We start from the raw sequence: 19,740 nt of genomic DNA on the forward strand, positions 1-19,740 counted from the left end.
AAAGAACATCTTAAGGGAAGTATAGGTCTTCCAGACCCAATTTTTTGGAAGCACCAGTTAAGATTTCTGAATGGTTTTATGCCTCATATGTTAAATTGGGAGCCATTCAATAAGGATTAGAGGAGCCTACTCCAGCTTGTCAAGGATAAAGGGAAGGAAGAGATGGGAAGAGGAATGCAAAGGGTGTGGGAGAGATGGGTCTCAACCAAAAATACTAGGATTGAACACTCCTAAACTATGGGGAACTTTGAACTCAGTTTTGAACTTTGCAGCTTGGACCTATTTTACAAAACCCTAATGTGGTCTTTATGTTTCCTTTAGCAGCACAGTGAGTACAGAGAGGTACCATGGGTTGAGATGGGAAAGAAGAGGATAAAAAAACAAGCATTCACAAAGCATCTCCTTATCAGAGTCTCCTTACAAATGCAAAACCTGTTCTCTTCCCACTTTCCACATGAAAGCAGATGAACTTCTCATTCATTTCTGTTGTGGCCTTTTGCTGGACTTGAATGATTGCCAATTGCTACTTCGGCCACAAGTCCAAATGGTCAGAGCGGTGATTCACCTTATGCATTGACAGCTCTGGAGTTGGGTTAAAAAAAAGTTATCTCTAATTAGTCTTCTCATGCCCTTCCTTTCATTGTAGCACATGCCTCTTGATAGTCTAAGACCTTGGCCTCTCAGTGCATTCACAACTCTATACTTGTGTTCTTGGATTCTTTTTTTTTTTTAAATTGGTCTTTTCACTAACGTAAGGAGTTAGCAACTAGAGAACAAGAGGGGCTTTGCACCTCCATGCTCTGTGTTAAAATTGATTTAGCATAATGGTTTCAGAGAGATTAAAATCCAATTTTGTAAATCAAAGAGGGAACCATGCTGACTCACCACTACAGAAGGAAAAAAATAACCTGCTGGATTCTTAGACCCACAGTAGTAGTTCTGATTTATTGACACTATTAATGCAGAGACACTAAATGAGAAATCAAAAGTATATTTTTAATAAGCTGTACTTTACTAAAAACATCTGTTCTTTATCCTCATACCAATACTGAGACAAGATTATTTTGATTTTAGGTGTAGAAGAAACTAAAAGACAACAAATAGCAGTTTTGGGGCTCAACCAGTGCTTGCATTTTTAGTTATGTTTCAAGTGGCTTTTTCAATGGCTCAGGGAGCCATTCACGGGGCAAAAACAACATGAGGTCCCAGCTCCTTGAAGTATTGCTCCCATGTGGAAAAGGACAAGTCTGTGTATTATTTCAGCCCCCTAAATTGGTTCCTAGGCATAAAAAAAATAGCTCACGACAAACACAAATACAAATGAACAGAATTATAAATCCCAAGCCCTGAATAGACCCTAACAGAAACCCAGAAGATTATATAGTTTAATGACAACATACAAACTCTGAGAATCACACAGTTGTCTTCTTATACTGAACATTTGACTCTAGCTGTAAAGATAAAATTCACAAATTTGGAATCATTTACACTAAGTGCCTTTGAGGGTTATAGCTTTTTTTTTTTTTTTTTTTTTTTTTAAATTCATGCAGACATACTCAACATCTCCTGGTGTATATAACACAGCAAGGAGATGTTAGGTGAGGAAGACAACCCACTGAATGCATCCGATGAAGTGAGCTATAGCTCATGAAAGCTTATGCTCAAATAAACTTGTTAGTCTCTAAGGTGCCACAAGTACTCCTGTTCTTTTTGCGAATACACACTAACACGGCTGCTACTCTAAACCAGTATTCACTAGCTCCATTATACAAAATTCATATAATTTCTTGATCAACATCAAGTATAGAGACCTTATCATTAACTCCTCACACAAAAAAGCAATATGAACCTTAAACAGCTCCTGGTATTTCCTGGAGAAGAAACATATATATGAAACAATTCAGCACACGTATACATCAGACTTGCTGGCTGTTCTGTCTTTCCTTGCTCCCTGCCCTATTTTTTATTAAGAACCTTTAAATACAAAAGCATCCCTGTACCTTAAGAATTCTTTTGCTGATGTTTGGCAACAAGGGTCTGATTCAATGGAAGTTTGAAGGTGCTCTACAGAATATGGCCCCGTGGAAAGGGGTGGTCTTGTTACAGGGTAAAATCCAGGAGGTTTTGGTAACTGGGAAAATAGAGACTGTCAGCTGATCATCATGGGGTGATCTGGAAGGGTTTCTCCACCTGGGAAGCTGTAAAGAACAAGTAGCCATAGGCTTCTCATTGGGGGTGGTAGGTTTAGGAGGAGTTTAATGGCTGGAGTGGTGGGTTTTGGCATTAGCGAGGTGGTTGTGCACTCATTAGACAATACATTCCAATCAAACTCTGTGTCCTCTATGACCACCATGCAGTGCACCTTTCAGAGCATGTGAAATTTGAAAGGGGGCTAGTAAGAAGGCCACCAGATCAGCCGGAGTTATTCCAATGGTATCTGAAAGGTAGCAGAGGTGGGGAGGATTTCCACACCCATTAAGGTGCATATCTTACTAGGTGGGCACTTAAATAGGTACCAAAGCCAAATTCTGCCATTGGAGCCTCCCTCCATGTCTTCTCCTTCTAACCAACATTAAAGATGGCATCAGCAAGCTCCTTGCATTGCAGAATGCCACAGTATCAATTATATTTTCTATTTGCTCATGCACCTTAGAAAGGTGATGCAATTAGGCTCTGCAGCCACATGTCTCCTGCCAGCTGACACAACAAAAAAGCTTTGGCATCCCTTTTTAAAGCAAACAAGAATTTATCCCTGGGGGAAGGAGGGAGTGGACTCAATCAGGATGAAGCCATGGACTGAGGGGAATGGTGGACTAAACAAATGCTCCTCCTTTCCTTCAGGTAGTGCCACTTTACAAGGAAAGACAATCTAGGTGGCTGTGTTCTAAGGCACGGGTCCTCAACCTGGAGTTGTATCAAGGTTTTGGGACCATGACCACTCTGACTTACCGATAAGATTAAAATGGGAAGGGTGGCCTGGCCAGACCTAAACTATATAAGGGATTCTCCAGTAGGGAAAAGATTGTGAACCACTGTTCTAAGGGAAAATTGCCAGGGTCATTTGGTATCTTCTTTACTGGGAAAGGACCTGGATATAATGAGACAAGACGCAGGCCTGGTCTGATCCCCGATGACAGTGGGGATCATCTACAGCCAAGAGTCCACTACTGAAAATTTGATGGCCCTGCAAGTGCACACCCCAATCAGTCAATTACAGCAGTCATCGCGGCGTGCCAAGAGATGAAGTCTCAAATATCTTTATCCTGGCTCACTGAAAGGCCAGAACCTTGAAAAGGACCCAGTACTGGATTGGGAACCAATCTAGACCATGGAGCACAGACATGATGTAATCAGGAAAAGTGGATATTTAATTAAAACATTCATTAAGAAAATCTAGTGCTGTCAGTCAATATTCACTTTTGTTTTATTGGGGGGTGGGCGGGAAGGGATGTACAATAATCAATTCTGTTCTGTTTTAGGATATATTTAGTACAGTATTTATAAAGTACAGCTCCTTCAAAGATTTTTTTTAAATGAAATGCATTTCCTTGTGCAAAGGAGAACAAATTGCTACTTAAACTTTCTTCTATTGTCTATTTGCCTGCAATTTCCACCTCATTTAAAGCCTTTTTGTGTCTGCCCTTTTGTTTAGTTTTACCTTTGACATTCTCTTAATTTCTCTTCAGAGATACCTGACACCTTTACATTAAACCCACAATACATCTAATGCATGCATTTTTGATAGAATGGCTTCTAACACTAATAGCTTTGAAGCAAAGTTGAGAAATATGACGTTCTCTGCCAGTATGTACATTCCTGAAAATAATTTCTCAATTACATACCCAGGATCTTTAACAGCAGGTAGTGTTGGCAAGTGGTTGGAGCCTAGTGATTGGAGTGAGCTGAATTTTTTCAGTAAACAGTTTATTTGTCAAAAAATGCATGTTTTGGCTGAATTAAACTATTAGTGAACTTGGGTCAAATTCAGCAAAGAGCTTCAGCCAAATAAAAAATTAAAATAATGTTTTGAAAAAGTTGGAACAGTTTGTTTCATTTTTTAAATGAAATGTTTCAACTTTTTGTTTTGAAATGACCATTTGTTTTGAAGTTTAGCTACATTTGTTTCTTTTTAAATTAAGGGTAAAACAATTGAAAATGTTCCACAACAAAACACTACAAAAAATTCACTGGAGTCAACAAAAACATGCTCTTTGACTCAACCCTCCCCCCCCCCTTTTTTTTTTCCTTTTCCATCTTTTGTTTTCTCAAGAAAAATTTTAAAATGTCAGTTTTGATTCGATCCAAAACTAATTTGGACACCTAACTGAAAAATCAGTTATTCACTCAGCTCTGCTAGCAGTCTTTGACCTTTGCAACTCTGTCACTGACTCAGGCCTGGTCTACACTACAGAGTTAGGTTGACATAAGGCAGCTTACAGCGACCTAATTCTGGAAGCATTTTGATAGACCCAGGCCAGTTGGATACAGCAGAGTAGTAGAAGGCAGATATACTGGCCACTGGATAACCAGTTTTCTGTTCCCTGAGTGACCAGAGCAGGAGCTGCACTAGAGCAATCAGGAACCTGCTAGAACCAATTAAGACAGGCAAGCTAATTAAGACACCTGGAGCCAATTAAGAACATGCTAGAATCAATTATGGCAGGCAGACTAATCAGGACACCGGGTTTAAAAAGGACCTCCCGTCAGTTAGTGGAGTGCATGCAAGGAGCAGGGAGTGAGAAGGTGTGCTGTTGGAGGACTGAGGAATACAAGTGTGATCAGGCTTCAGGAGGAAGATCCTGCTATGAGGATAAAGAAGGTGTTGGGAGGAGGCCATGGGGAAGTAGCCGAGGGAGTTGTAGTTGTCACGCAGCTGTTATAGGAGACACTGTAGGGCAGCTGCTATCCACAGGGCCTTGGGCTGGAATCCGGTGTAGCAGGCGGGCCTGGGTTCCCCCCATCCTTCCAACTACCTATTTGAGATAAGAGGAGTTGACCTGGACTGTGGGTCCCACCAGAGGTGAAGGTCTCTGGCCTGTCCCCCAACCCACTAGGTGGGCCAGCAAAGACTACAGGGATTGTTCTCCTCCTTTTCCCCATGCTGGCCAGTGATGAGTTTAGCTGAGCGAATGGTAGGTTTGAGCCACTGGCAAAAGTGGCCAAACTGAGGGCTGCCGTGAACCTCTGAGGCAAGCAAATCCGCCAATAAGAGCATGATCCACCAAGGCAGAGGAGGAACTTTGTCACAGCATCTATACTAAAATGTAGCTCCCACCGATGTAAGTCACCCGTTACGCTGACTTAATAACTCCACCTCTGTGAGAGGCGTAGCGCATAGGTTGATGTAGTTAGGGTGATACAGTGTCTGTGTAGACACTGCATCACTTACATCACCTATTTGCTGTGAGCCCCGCTGTCCAGGGCTGACAGCTCAGTCTGTCAGCCCCTGATTGGGGGCTCCAGCTATCTGCCCCTAGCGGTGGGTTTCCAGCTGTGAGCCCTGTGTGGGGCTCCAACTGCCAGTGCTTCATAATGCTCCACACAGTTAAGTCAGTGAAAGCGCTCCTGGTGAGGATGCACACCACTGACAGAAGGAGCATAAATAGTGTGGACGTGAAACACCACTTTAATTATTGTGGTGGTTGTATGTCAATTTAAATCAACTTAATTTTGTAGTGTAGATATGCCCTCAACTCTTTGATCTTCCCCAACTGCAAAATGGAGATAAAACAGTCACTTATCTCAAAAGAATCTTGGGAGCAGACATGCCAAATCCACGAAAAAAACCTAGAAATTGGGCTTGTTTTTGGCTTAATTGGCTTGTGAGTTGCTTGTTGGCTAGTTTTTAGCTTGTTGCTTGTTTGGCTTGTAGCTTGTTGTAACTTGTTGCTTCTTTTTTTTGATCGGCTCCCGGCAAGCAGGGGCAAGGGGCAAGCAAGGAAGAGAGTGTCAGGGGTGCACAGCGGTCCCAGACTGCATGCCGGGGGGATCTAGTCATAGAGTGTTGGGGTTCTTAGGGATTGGCTTGTTTTGGCCTTGTTTTGAAATGGGATTAGCTTGATTTTTGGCTTTTTGTGAAAGTCGGGGTGCTTATTTACCGCATGAAAGTTGGCAACTGTAGTTGGGAGGCTTCATTACTTAATTTTGGGAAGCTTTGAGATTCTTCAGCGGAAAAAATCATGCATAAAAAGGGTAATCAATAATATAATAATGAGCTGTGAGGTGAAGGACCTGTTTAAAGTGATCCATCCTCAGAGGTTAGTGGACCCTAGCCATTTCCAGAGGACTCCAAGGAGAAGCATTGTTCCACAGACACACCACACTGTCACCAGTTTGGTCGGATTTTATAACCGTCTTTTGTCCTCAATCATCAATTTAGTTGTCCTGAGGCATCCTCTTCCCTGGCTTAGTTCTCACCATTGACCCTGATTTAGGAATGCCCTATGACACCTGCAGGAGGAAGTTAAGGCAGCTTACAAGCTGATGGTGGAAATCTCATTCTCATTCAACTGGCTGTATTCATATTTATATTTAAACCTTATGCCGTGGCTGTGCAGGAGGCAAAGCAGAATTTCCTTTGTCTCTACAACCAGACCGATGAATTCAGAGTCAGCAGATTGTTTCAACTAGCTGACAGCCTAGTTAATTTGAGATGTTTCCATGCCATAGCTCACATGAATCACTCTGGTCGTGAGAAAACGTCACGTTACTCTGTGGGTAAAACCGTGCTATCAAAGCTTGAGCATTGGATATATGTAGAAGTCTCCGGTCAAATACTAATTTGTTTCTGAATTTGAAATTTGGGAATAATTTCTTCTACTATTGGCTCATCTCAGCCTGGAAGCCCCTCTCTGACCCAGTCAGATATGCCACCTTCATTTCAGTTCCTCCTTCTTCCAGAACTTGTTTCCCTCTTCAGAACTCAATTATTCCTTTTTGTTGGCTTTCATTCCCGACTCCTCTGCATTGTCTGTCTGCATTTACATTGTCTGTCTAGAATGAGAACTCTGCAGGGCAGGGACTTTGTCGTCTTAGCTCTCTGCAAAAAAAAACAAAACAAAAAAACCCCGCAGGTCATGTCCATACTGCAGCTGGGAGGTGTGACGCCCAGCACAGGCAGAGATCTCATGCTAGCTGTACTCGAGCTAGTGTTTTAAAAATAGCAGTGTAGCTGTAGCAGCACGAGTGGCAGCTCTGGCAAGTCACCCAAGCTTGGGCTCCGGCAGCGAGCCTGAGCCATTGCCTATGCCACAACATCCACACTGCTATTTTTTAGTGCACTAGGTCAAACAGAGTTAGCGGAAGTCTGTCTACGCACACTGGCAAACACATCTCCCAACTGCAGTGTAGACATTCCCCTAGAGTTCTTGTTCAATACCTGACAACGACCCATAGCAGGGGGTCATCATATTGGTGCTATACAAGCAACCGCAATAATAAGAATCTTCCCCCAACTACTAAACTTTCACACAGTGCCGAGGCTGGGAATATTCTGCAGTCACACATCAAGAAAAGGGCAATTTTAAAAATGTTATTCTGAAAAGTATTACGCCCATCACCCCAAATCTCAGTGGGTCACACACATTCTACATTAGCGAACACTCCACTTTTTTTACAGAATAAAGTGAAAGGGGTATTTTTTTTTCTTTTAAATGTTTGTTTACTCTCTCCAACACTCATTCAACTCTCACTTTCTCCCATCCTGATCTCCTAAAACTAGGCCAGCTGTTCAGTTTTGCTCCCTAGGCAGGACAATCTGCCCATTTTGCTTTGCTTTTAATAAGAAAAAAGGAAAGAAGGGAGGGAGGGGGAAAAAACCAAAGACAGCCAGAACTTGGCATCCCCATCAAACGTACTCTCATGTCATTAAAATAAAATTAGACTCTTGTCTGAGATAATGGCCAATCCCTGGGAATTTCCAACTGTTTCTTTGGGCTGCAGATTGGCGGCAGGGCCTGGCTAGCATTAGAAACAGCAGCACCTGGACCAAACATGCATTCCTTAGGAATGGATTCCTCGGCTTGTGGCACTAACTCCACTTCCATGCTAAACGCTTCCTGCTGGGAATACAGAACATGGATGACACAGTATATAGCTTGAAACTCTAAAGTAGTGTAGATTTGATTTTCACCTACTATGTTAAATTTTTGCTATAATTGTTTTTAACATACTTTCTCCAGAAGTCTTCATAGCTTAATTCCTTATGGGTGTTCTTTCTGGAGTTTTACTGAAATACAGAAGGAAAATTATATCTAACTACACACCAGTGATGTAATTGTTATTGGTATATACAACAAACGCATACAAGTGGATTTTCCACTTCTTGTTGTTTTTTCTTTTCTCTCACTTACTGCTTTAATCCAAGTTTTTAAATTAATGAAAGCCAGGAAGAATATGCTGCAGTTCTATAAATACTCTGAAACATAGGAACTGGATGTGGTGTAGTGCTGTCCAGTCTTTTATAATTAGTGCCTTGGAAAGTGCAGTGAAAACTGAACCACTTGCCCTCAAGTTTAAACACAATAAACAGCTACTGTCTATTGTTTTAAACCAAGATATGTTTCAGTCACAGACCAAGAAACAAACTCATTTTTAAAACCCTCAATAAGCTATAACCATCAGGACTTAACATATTTCTACTCTTCTAACATGAGGGATTAAGATACAGATCTATATCTCTATGCTACATTATATTCACCATGTATATGTTTTCATCATTATCTATTAATATGAGAGAATGAAAGGTGGAGCGGTGGCATTATATGTCAAAATTAATTATAATGCCAGCGAGCTACAATTTAACAATGAAGAGAAGGCTGATGAAATTATTTGAGTTAGATTATAAAAGATTAAACTAAACTGAAACAGACAGTGGCTGTCTGCTACAGATTTGGAGCTGGACTGGAGGAGAGAAAGAATGAAAAATTCCTGAACCAATTTGCAGGGCACTAAAATTCATGGGATGCCATACTCAGGTGAGATTTTAACTAGCCAGATATATATTGGGTACAGCCAAACCTGCATCAAATATACTCCTTATTTATACAAAAGATAATTTTGAGCTCCAAAAAGTGGAGATCAATTAGAATAGAAAATATCCTGGTTCTACTTCTCACCAAGAACTCACTCAGATAACAGAGACATTTAGAACCAGAGACCACAAGCTGTGTCCATACATAATAGTAAAGAATGAGTCCCCAGAGTGCAGCTGTACAGGTTATTATATTTCAAAGGAAGCAAATAATTTTGAAGTAATTTAGGATCCAGTTGTGTGAGGTATCCTCACTATCTATCACAATCAAGCACCTCTAGGGTAAGGCCACTGGGGAAAAAATATTAAATGCCATCTGTGTGGAAGATGTTGAGGAATCATAAAGAAACCATAATTAATGCAACACACTCTAAAAAGGAAGAGTGAAGGAAATGAGAGGTAGTCAATGTGGCTTCCCAAGTCAGAAGCCAATGTGGCTCAAAGATCTGGAGTTTAAAGAAAAAAACAAACAAAAAAACCAAACCCTTGCACAAAAACCACAGATAAAGGGGGAAAGAAACCAAACAAGAGAACATACAGTCATTTACATCTCGCAGAAAAAAAGATAATGTGAACAACAAAATACAGTATGAGTAAATGCTAGCCAAAAGAATTAAAGGACTGAGAAAGGTTTTTATAAATATATCAAGGGAAAGGGAGAAAATAGACCCATTAATAAATGAGGAGAGCAATGAAATTAATGACTGAGATGACATGGCTGAGATGTTGAATTCCTTTATTAAATTTGTCTTCAACAAGAAAAATAAATAGAAGTTGTCTGCAAAATTAGGAAGTGGAAAAGACTATAAAAATGGCTATCATTAAAAGAGGAGGTAGGGGAAATATTTTGAAAATGTAAGCATATATAAAATCAACCAGTCTGTGCAATCAGCAAAAGAAATTTACCATATAACTATTCTTGAACAAATATCAGAAAATTGGAGAAAAGCAAATTTAGCACACATTCTCAAACCATGAAATCAGAGTGATTCCAGGGAACTACTGGCCCATATATCTAACTTCTATCCCTAATAAAATAACTGAGCTAATATTAAGAAAAAATATTTCTAAATAGTTATAGAACCATGAGTTGTAAACAGCATTGGTTTATAGAGAATAGCTCTTGTCGTGCAAACATAATTGCTGTTTGTTTTGTTAGAGCTAGAGAATTAATGGATGAAGACAAAGCACTGGCTATTATATACTTGGATTATAGCATAGCTTCTGAGACCCAATCCTGCAAGGTGCAGAGCACGTCCTACAAGATTCTGAGCCCCCTTAACTCCCATTGCCTTTAGTGGGAGTTAAGTTGCTTAATACCTCAAAGGACCAGACCTAATCAACAAAATATTGTTCTTAAAGGGCCTGAACCAAAACCCACTGAAGTCAGTGGGACCCTTTCCACTGACTTTAGTGGGCTCTGGATCAGACCCAAAATAGTCGGCTTGAATCTCATCACTTTCAGATTACTCCAAACAAAGTGTTAAAAAAAACCAAGTACTGACTTGGAGAAAGCTGTATATATATCATAGGGATCTGTGTTAGGTTCAGTGTTAATATCTTTACTAATAATACAGAAGAGTAAACAGCATGGTTAATTAAATTCCAAAATTCACTGATTATAGTAAAGAAGACAGAGCTGTGAATACTGCCAAGGACCAATGCAGGGACACTGAGAGGATGATAGGTACACTTTATAAATCTCAAAATAATAATAATAATAATAATAATTAATAATAAAAACGGCATCTGGTCAATGTTCCAACTGGTCAATGTCATTCAAAGGAGCGATATCCCTGCCGGTTTAAAGAAAGTTTCCAACTCTCCCAGATTAGAAACACAGACAGAAAATAACACAGTGAGATTTCACTTGGAAAAATGCAAACGAATATATTCCCTTCAATATCATCCAAAACACAGATATTCTGCAAGAGACAGATACCTGGAAAGCAGTAATCCAGAGAGGGACTTTGGAGAGATAGTAGGCAGGAAATTAGACATGAATTTGCAATATGATATGATAGTAAAAAAGTGTAATTTTAGGCTGAATAAGCACAGACTGCATATCACATAACAGGAAGCTATAGTTCCTCTCTCTAGATGTAATTAGACCATTCATGGAATAATGTGTTGACAAACTGAAAGGAGTTCAGACAACAACAAAAATGATTCGAGGTTTGAAAGGAAGGAGTCATAAGGAAAGATCAAAAGGATGAAATATGTCCGAGTTGTAAAAGCAACAGCATAGTGTGGGGGAACATGAAAGCAATCGACATATATTTGAAAGGTGTAAACATCAAGAAAGAAAGGGAAAAAAAGATTATTTAGAATAGTAGAAGGGGATACAATGAGTAGAAGCAGGATGAAATTAAGTAAGAAAAAATTTAAGAGAAATATCAAGGAAATCATCTTGATTTATTAGAAGGCATGACAGACTCAAGGCAAGTGGTGGATGGTCCATTGCTTGAGAGAGTTAAAACCAGACTTGACAAAACACTAGTAAATGAACAATAAGGAACAATCCTGCATGGGCTAGGAAATGGAGCTGATAACATAGTAGTTCTTTTCCTGTTCCAGCTTCTGATTCTGTGGGCCTGATTCTCTTCTCACACCAGTTGTATACTGGGGTAACCCCACTGATTTCAATGGAAATATTCCAGCTTTGTACCAGAGGAGAATCAGACCCATTGATTTTAAAACAGTAATGCTATGTATGAAAGGCACCCACACTACTGCTAAACAACTTGAAAGCCAAAGGACCAAATTCTGCCCTCATTTCCACCACAAACTTGAGCCAGTCTCTAATGTTAAGAAGTATTTAAGACTTTTCATCTTCAGTTTTTACTGATTTTTACCAAAAAAAAAAATCCCCAGGTTTTACAAATGCCATTATTCAGTTTTTACTGATTTTCACCCAAATTTTGGAAGTGCCAAAACTCCCAGATCCCAGCTCCCCACTCTAGAAAGAGAGATGGTGGCTCATAACCTGGGCTGCTCAGGTCACCGATTTGCCATCTCTCCTTCTTGTGCGGGCCTAGGAGTGGAAGAGGTGGAAACGCAGTGTGAGGAGATGGTGCCTTTATCTCCCCCCACCCCCTTTTCTGCTTCCAGGCCCGCTTCAGGAGGAGAGATGGCAGCCCAGGTTACAGAACCACCATTTCTCCTTCCAGAGAGGGAAGCTGGGTCAGAAGCTACTTTCAAGCCTCTGGAACAACTCAAACACTGATGTATGTATTGTTGTCAATCACAGGCCTGCTACATACACATAACTATCCATGCTAGCTGTAAAGCTGGTAATCAGCATTCAAAGCAAACAAAAATTAGTGAACCACTTTTCTTGCTAAAATGGATTGAAAATGAAAAACTGTATCTGACTACATTTCAGATCATAAGGGGTTTGTGAACGTTTAAAAAAAAACAAAACCAGAGAGTAATATTTACCCTAATGTTTACCCAGAAAACAGTGGAGTTAATTTATTTGCACAGATTTCCACCCATTTTTTATTTTTTGTAATAAACACTGATAAATTCCTAGGAAATTTTAAACAAAATAAAAACTGAAAGCAAAGGGCCTTAGAAGTGTTGCAAAGACAGTCTAAAGTGCAGGGCCAACTACTGAGAGCATGAGTATGACCATTTAAAGGAGGCTGCTACTCCCAGAATATCTATCACTAAGCATGGGAGATGCTTCTTCTAATCAACTAAACCATAGACACGCTTCTCAGAAGTTAACAAAGCATTTGGGAATAATCCTGCAGTCCTTACCAAGAGAACATTTTCCTTGAAGTCAATGGGGAGTTTTGCCTGAGCAAGGCCTGTATGGGTCAGGTTCAGGCTCCCTGTTTGGGAGAAAATAAGTTTGTTGCCAGATACATCATGACCATGGTAGCTAACACAGTGACTGCTACTACCCTAAATCAACACTATATTAAAGGAATATAATTACAAATTATATTAAACCCAAGACAAACCCAGAGCATCTTTCAAGTGATGCTGTCATAAAAACCTGACCTACCTTTTGCCAGCTGTCTCGTGTTATAGGTCTTACCTTAAGGATTGAAAAATGCAATTTCCTTCTTCGGTGCATCTCTAAGGTGGCAAACACAAAAATATACTTGCCAAGAGATTCACTGCAACAAACCACTGTACCCTGTACCATGACAGGCAATCTCATTTCGGTACCAGTTTGTCTTCAGGAAGTGGCATAGCAAGTCTGCCTTAATTGTGTGCTCTTCTAATTCCCGCTCCAATAAAGATCGGTGGATAAAATATGATACAGGTTTGTTCTTCTTAAAGAAGGACCTTTCAGATTAAAGCAATGTCAAGGGAGAGCAAGGTGTAAAGAGAGATCCATGGTCTAGTGGTCTGAATACAAACCTAGCAGTACTAATCCAGGCCATTGCCAGGGATAGAGTCCATGTTTCTGGACTCAGCCCTTTGCAAGGTCCACAGCTAAATAGCTTCCCTATATGACATTTCCCAATGCATTACGACCTGAAAACTACAATAAAAGAAATTACAAGAGAGGTCAGTTAATACTAAAGAGAATGTATGCCACATGGCTATATACCCAAAGCAATACTGTCATGCTTACGTACCATAATATAGCTTACTGATGTGCTTTAGATTGGGTCAGCTGTACATTCAGTGGTCCACCCATAATATCGCTTATTGATGTGCTTTAGACTGGGTCAGCTGTACATTCAGTGATCCCTTTCTCTTTCAAAACAGTCTGAATTAGACCAAGGAAAAACACTGCAGTTAGCTGGCAGCTTATGTGCTACCCAGGCACTGACTCATTATCATGACAAAGGAAGGTTTGAACATCGTTCAGCAAACATGATGGCTCCCTTCTAGCATCTGTTTGAAAATTTGGCAATAAATGTCTCTCAGGCGCCTGATAACCTGTTTACTCAGAGTCAGTGGAATACCATGAAATGGACTTGGAGCTCTTTCACCAATTTTTGTGGAACTGCCTTTTGTTACTTATCGGAATCCTCCCTGCCTCCCACCAACCGCACACCCCCACTTCGATTTTTAAAGTGGTCTGAAAAAAAAGCATGTGTGTATTTGCTGGGGGGAGGTCTATCATACTCTGGGAGCAGCATCTTTGTTAAGACAGTGCTTAAAGTGCACCCCTCATTGACCCAGCTCAGTTACTTTCTCCCCCACCGTGCAAGTTTTTGAGCCTCTTGCAAACTGCCAAGCACTGCACCCTATCCATCTCCAGTAGATGGACTGCAGCTGTCCCTTTGCAGACTTTGCTAAGGACGGCAACTTTTAGTTTTGCTCTCTCCCCAGAATGCCACTGGGAAGGAGGGAAATATTCTACAGAATGAAGATGCCAATGATTAGTGCCTCCAGAAGACACATTTTCAGTTTGCCTCGACCCAGCACCTAGTTTTGCACTTGCAGGTTTGAGGGATGCAGTTTTAGAAGCTGATTTTGGAAAATGTGGTCACAGAAATTTCAATAAAGTAGACACAGAGATGTCAATCACTGCTGATCTGATGCCATGCAAGGGTAATATTTACTACCTTATACTGAGCACTTCTCTGTAGACACCACTCAGAAGGATGCCCTTGTCTCTAGAAGTTACCCCTTCATGCAATCAATGAAAAACATCATTGGCAAGTCAATAACTTTAGAAAGAACAATACAAGAAATAAGCATTATGGACAGAAGAACAGGAACACTGGAAGAATCTTAAGTTATTTAGCCCATTTGTAAGATGCCTATCTCCAAGCAGCTAAGACTAGAAACCAACGTACAGAACATTGCAATTCAACTAAAGAATTGCCCAGATCAAAGACATGGCCAGCAAGAATCAAGGAATGTGGCAGAGAGGGAAACCCAGCAAAACACCTCCTCTAAAACTCATTCAAAAGACATGGGGAAAGAGGTGAAGGGGATGGAAAGTTTAGAAACACATGAGAGGAGGAAGGTCCAGCACAGTCAAAGATAGCGAGCCAAAATAGAATGGCCTTGCAGTATGCCCTAAAGGCAAATAGTAAGAGAATTCAGCACACCTCCTTTGAGTGTGTGTTCCACAGTCAAGGGCCCTTGAACGAGAAATCCCTGGCCTGGCAATTATTAAACACAAATATTATCAGCTAGGATAGGTCTGCTCTCATGCTCTGTCAGGCAGGAACATAATATAAGAGATGATCACACTTATGAAAACCATAGTTGTTATTTTGCCGAGCCTAGTCTCTCTGATTTCTTTTCTAAGGGGTATTCTGTGCACTCGTGCTTTCTGCTATAGGTTAAAGATTAGACAAATTGGTCTCTCCCATAGGCTCTAAATTCCTCATGTGTTATATTAAGAACTAAACTCATTGGCTTGTCTGATGCATTCCTCAACCTGTCCAGGCAGCCAGGAGGTGCTGCTGGTAGCATTCTGCCTCCAAAAGAGAAGGGTTGCAGTTTCAGTCTCACAGCAGACCCTGGCAGCACACCCACTGATGACACTGCAGTGCAGTACTAAGAGGGGGTTGCTACATTCTTAGAAGAGCTGTTTCTTTAATCTAAAAACACTTCTTCCCCTCTAGAGTGGATGTCCAGGTGGATCTCATGGCACTTTTGGATAGATTCAGTTCCTCAGCCAGCAGCGCCCCCCCCCCGCCAATAAAACAATTTCAAATGACCATGGTTGTGCCCATGTCATTACTGAGATAACAACAGATGCCATATCTGTTCATAGTCACCCTAACAGAACTATCACTGACCATGTGCAGTTATCCTCAAATAGACTTCCCTTTACAGCATTATTTCAGGTTTGGGATATTACAAAAAGACTACCTGTTGTGGAAAAAATCCAGTAGGCCTAAACTTCCCAAGTAGGCCTAAAACTTTGGTCAAACTAACTGTGTGTGTAAAAACATAAGTAGAGGCTGAAGGAAATTCCACTGTGGGGCAGTTGCAACAGAACAGCTTAGGAAATGTAACCCTAACAGTTAGAAATTAGGAAAGACTCGCTAACCGCAAAGAACAACCTGTCAAAAATAGGAAAAGCTTGTTTTGCTATATCCCAAATAAGGAAAACTACTGTTAGAGACTATACTATATGCCGAATAAGGAAAATGCTGTTAAAGGAAGGGTGCTTAACAAACTGTGGTTTTCAGCTATATAAACTCCTGTATTTTGTGCTTACGCAGAGCAGCTATGGCTGACTCTCCCTGTAAACGTATACTTGAACAAAGCTCCTCAGGCATTTCTGATTTCAAACACAATGTGTGGTTAATTTTCCACCACACTGTAAAAAGGGAAATTTTAGTTTTACCTTGTAAAATTGCCTCTCTGCAAGCAGCCCACTAGTCTGGAATCTGAGCTGTGCTTAATAGTACTCAGGTGACATCTGAAGGAGTTATTAAGTTGAGAGAGACAAGGAAACCTGCTTTGGAACACATTCCCCAGAGCACAGCATCCCACAAGCCGAATCCGTTGGCATACTGAAATTGATTCTGTATTGTCAACTTAAGGAGTGGACTGACCACTAGGTTACTGTCTGGCAATTCTCCTCCTTAGAAGTAGACTCTCCTTTTGCCCATAAAGTGGCCATGCCTTTAAAAAAATGAGCCTGACACCCTTCTGTTATGTACTTTGCTAAGACTCAATGGGATCCTTTTCCCACCTTTCTTGCACTATGAGCAGCACATAGATGAAAACAAATATGTTGGGGGAAGAGTCAGCATAGCTTTTGTAAATGGAAATCATGCCTCACCAACCTATTAGAATTCTTTACAGGAGTCAATAAACACGTGGACATGGGTGATCCAGTGCATATGGTATACCTGGACTTTCAAATTGCCTTTGACAAGGTCCCTCACCAAATCCTCTTAAGCAAAGTGGGCTGTTATGGGATAAAAAGGAAGGGCCTCTCTTGGACTGGTAACTGGTGAACAGATATGAAACAAAGGGTAGGAATAAATGGTCACAGTTAAGAGAGGTAAATAGCAGGATCCCCCAAAGATCTGTATTGGGACCAGGGCTGTTCAACACATTCGTAAATGATCTGGAAAAAGGGGTAAACAATGAAGTGGCAAAGTTTGCAGATGATACAAAATAACTCAAGATAGTTAAGTCCAAAGATGACCGTGAAGGGTTCCAAAGGGATCTCACTAAACTGAACGACTGGGCAAGACAATGGCAGATGAAATTAAATATTCATAAACACAAAATATTTAAAAATATAATCCCAACTATACATACAAAATGATGAGGGTCTAACTTAGCTCTTACCACTCAAGAAAGGGCTATTGTGGATAGTTCTCTGAAAACATCCGTTCAATGTGTAGCAGCAGTCAAATAAGCTAACAGAATGTTAGGAACCATTTGGAAAGGGATAGCTCACAAGACAGAAAATATCAAAATGCCATGATTTAAAAATCCATGATACACCCACACCTTGAATACTGTGTGAAGTTCTGGTCATCCCAGCTCATAAAAGATATATTAGAATTGGAAAAGGTATAGAGAAGGGCAACAAAAACAATTAAGGGTATGGACCAGCTTCCATATTAGGAGAGATTAAAAAGACTGGGACTGTTCAGTTTGGAAGAGAGACGAGTAAGAGGGAATATGTTAGAGATCTATAAGAATTATGAATGGTTTGGAGAAAGTGAATAAGGAAGTGTTATTTATCCCTTACCACATAACACAGGAACACATAACAGCCAAGACGGTCGGGGCGCAACCCCATGCTGAGTGTCCCTAAGCCTCTGACTGCCAGAAGCTGGGACTGTTCTGTTCATTCCCTCTGAAGCATCTCGCACCAGATACTGTTGGAAGCCAGGATGCTGGGCTAAACGGACTACAGATCGGAGTGCTGACAAAGCCTGGCCTTCTTATGTTCTTACAAACAGGGAGTTTGAGTTGTGAAAATCCTGGGTTCTAAGCAATTAGACATTTCAATGGCTCAGATTATATTTAAAGAATACCATAAGTTTCTGGAAAAGAGATATTAATGGATTGATCCCTTTGAAAGCTACTACTGGACCTTGGCCATGAATACTTGGACTGTGTGTCATATATCAGAATGAGGGTACCAACAGCTAAAATGCTAGTATAAATTGTTCCACCCTCCTAGTCAAAGAGAAGGCCTCCAATAAAGCCAAAAAATGGAGGCCAATCCCCTCCATGAGTGAGAAATGGAAGTAAAACCTGTGCAAAACTACCATAATGTTGCTGTGAAGTTTTGATTGTCTGTGGCATGCAGCAAAGGCATCACAAAGCTGATAGACTATTATTATGAGAACTGATCAAATCTTGTTCATCCAAACAATTTTTTCTCCAAATGAAAAATAGCTTTTTGACAAAATGAAAATTTTTGCAGTTTTTGTTTGTTTGTTTTCATCAACATTTTCTGTATCTCAACTAAATGAAAAATGAAAAGGAGACTGTTTTTGGACACCCCCGGGGGTAAATTAATTTTTTTGCATTCTTTTAAAGGGGGAAAATGGGAGAGAAAAGGGTGAAGAATGAAAAACCCCAAACTGAAAAAAACCAAAATCTGCTTTTGTTTAGTCAAAAGAAAAGAAATGATTCTGTGAAATTTTTTATAAAAACAATTCTTAATTTTGTTCTAATTTTTCATGAAAAAAATATATAGCTTTTCCATCAGTTCTAGTTACAACCAATCATCTCACCATTTGGGAAGGGTCAGCAGAGACAAATTATTTTTTAAGGAAAGCTGTTTTCATGCAAATACATAAAGTAATGGAGAAAGAAGACACTTCCCGAAATGCAGTCTCTATGAGAGAAATGGCTTCTGAACTGGATTTCTTTCGCTGTTGGGTACCAAGAGGCATCAGTACTTGACTACTTATTTGCACACATTTTCACTTTTAAAGGCCATTTGTGCATTTATTTCACACTTCTTTTATCGCAGAACAGAGGGGTGCTGGACATTCAGCACAACCATTTTCCAGAAGGCATTGCAGATAGTTTGCAATCTAAACTGCATTTTTACACTCACAGAAAAATAAAATGTTTCTTGTAGGAATAGAGAGATTCTCTTGCAGTGATTGTGATTCTAAGACTTAATTACCTCAGCATAGAACTGCAGGTATCAATGCTTCAGAGATACAGAACAAACAAGGTAATTATTCCCAGAACTCCTCCTTTTCTCTCTAATTGCAGGGGTTACAAACGTGCCAAGGTCAAAAAATGTGTAATAAAGAGATTTATTTTCAACTGGAATGCACAGGTAACTTTGCACTGTAATAGCAGAAGAGCAATGGAGTGAAATGTAGCAGAGCCAAGATATAACGCATGGCTAAAGTCATGTCTGAAATTACAAGGAATAAAATTAACATGCATCTTTCCCAACTCCCTCGCATCACCTCTCTACACCTGCTGTATCCTGCTGAGCTGCATCGCATGCACCCTGCATGGAGATTTTTACCTATTTAAATACATCCTGTCTATATTAGAGATAGTCCCAAGCTGCAAAGTTTAGCTATGGATCTATAATCTTCCAGGGTTGTTCAGACCTAGAGTTTTGGTCCAGGCCCATCTCTAATATGAATGGATTAGGTTAGATGCGGGGTGGGGAACACACCACCAATGTTAAGGAAGCATTTGAGGATTCTGGATCCAATTTAGGACAGCACTTACGTACATGCTCAAGTCCAATGGACTTTACCTTAATCAGGGCTTTTGTGAGGTACTGAGATGTCTCCACACAGCACCTGGAAGGACCAGGCTCT

The sequence above is a fragment of the Eretmochelys imbricata genome, chromosome 9 (genome assembly GCF_965152235.1).
Source record: "Eretmochelys imbricata isolate rEreImb1 chromosome 9, rEreImb1.hap1, whole genome shotgun sequence".
In the NCBI taxonomy this organism is placed as follows: domain Eukaryota; kingdom Metazoa; phylum Chordata; order Testudines; family Cheloniidae; genus Eretmochelys; species Eretmochelys imbricata.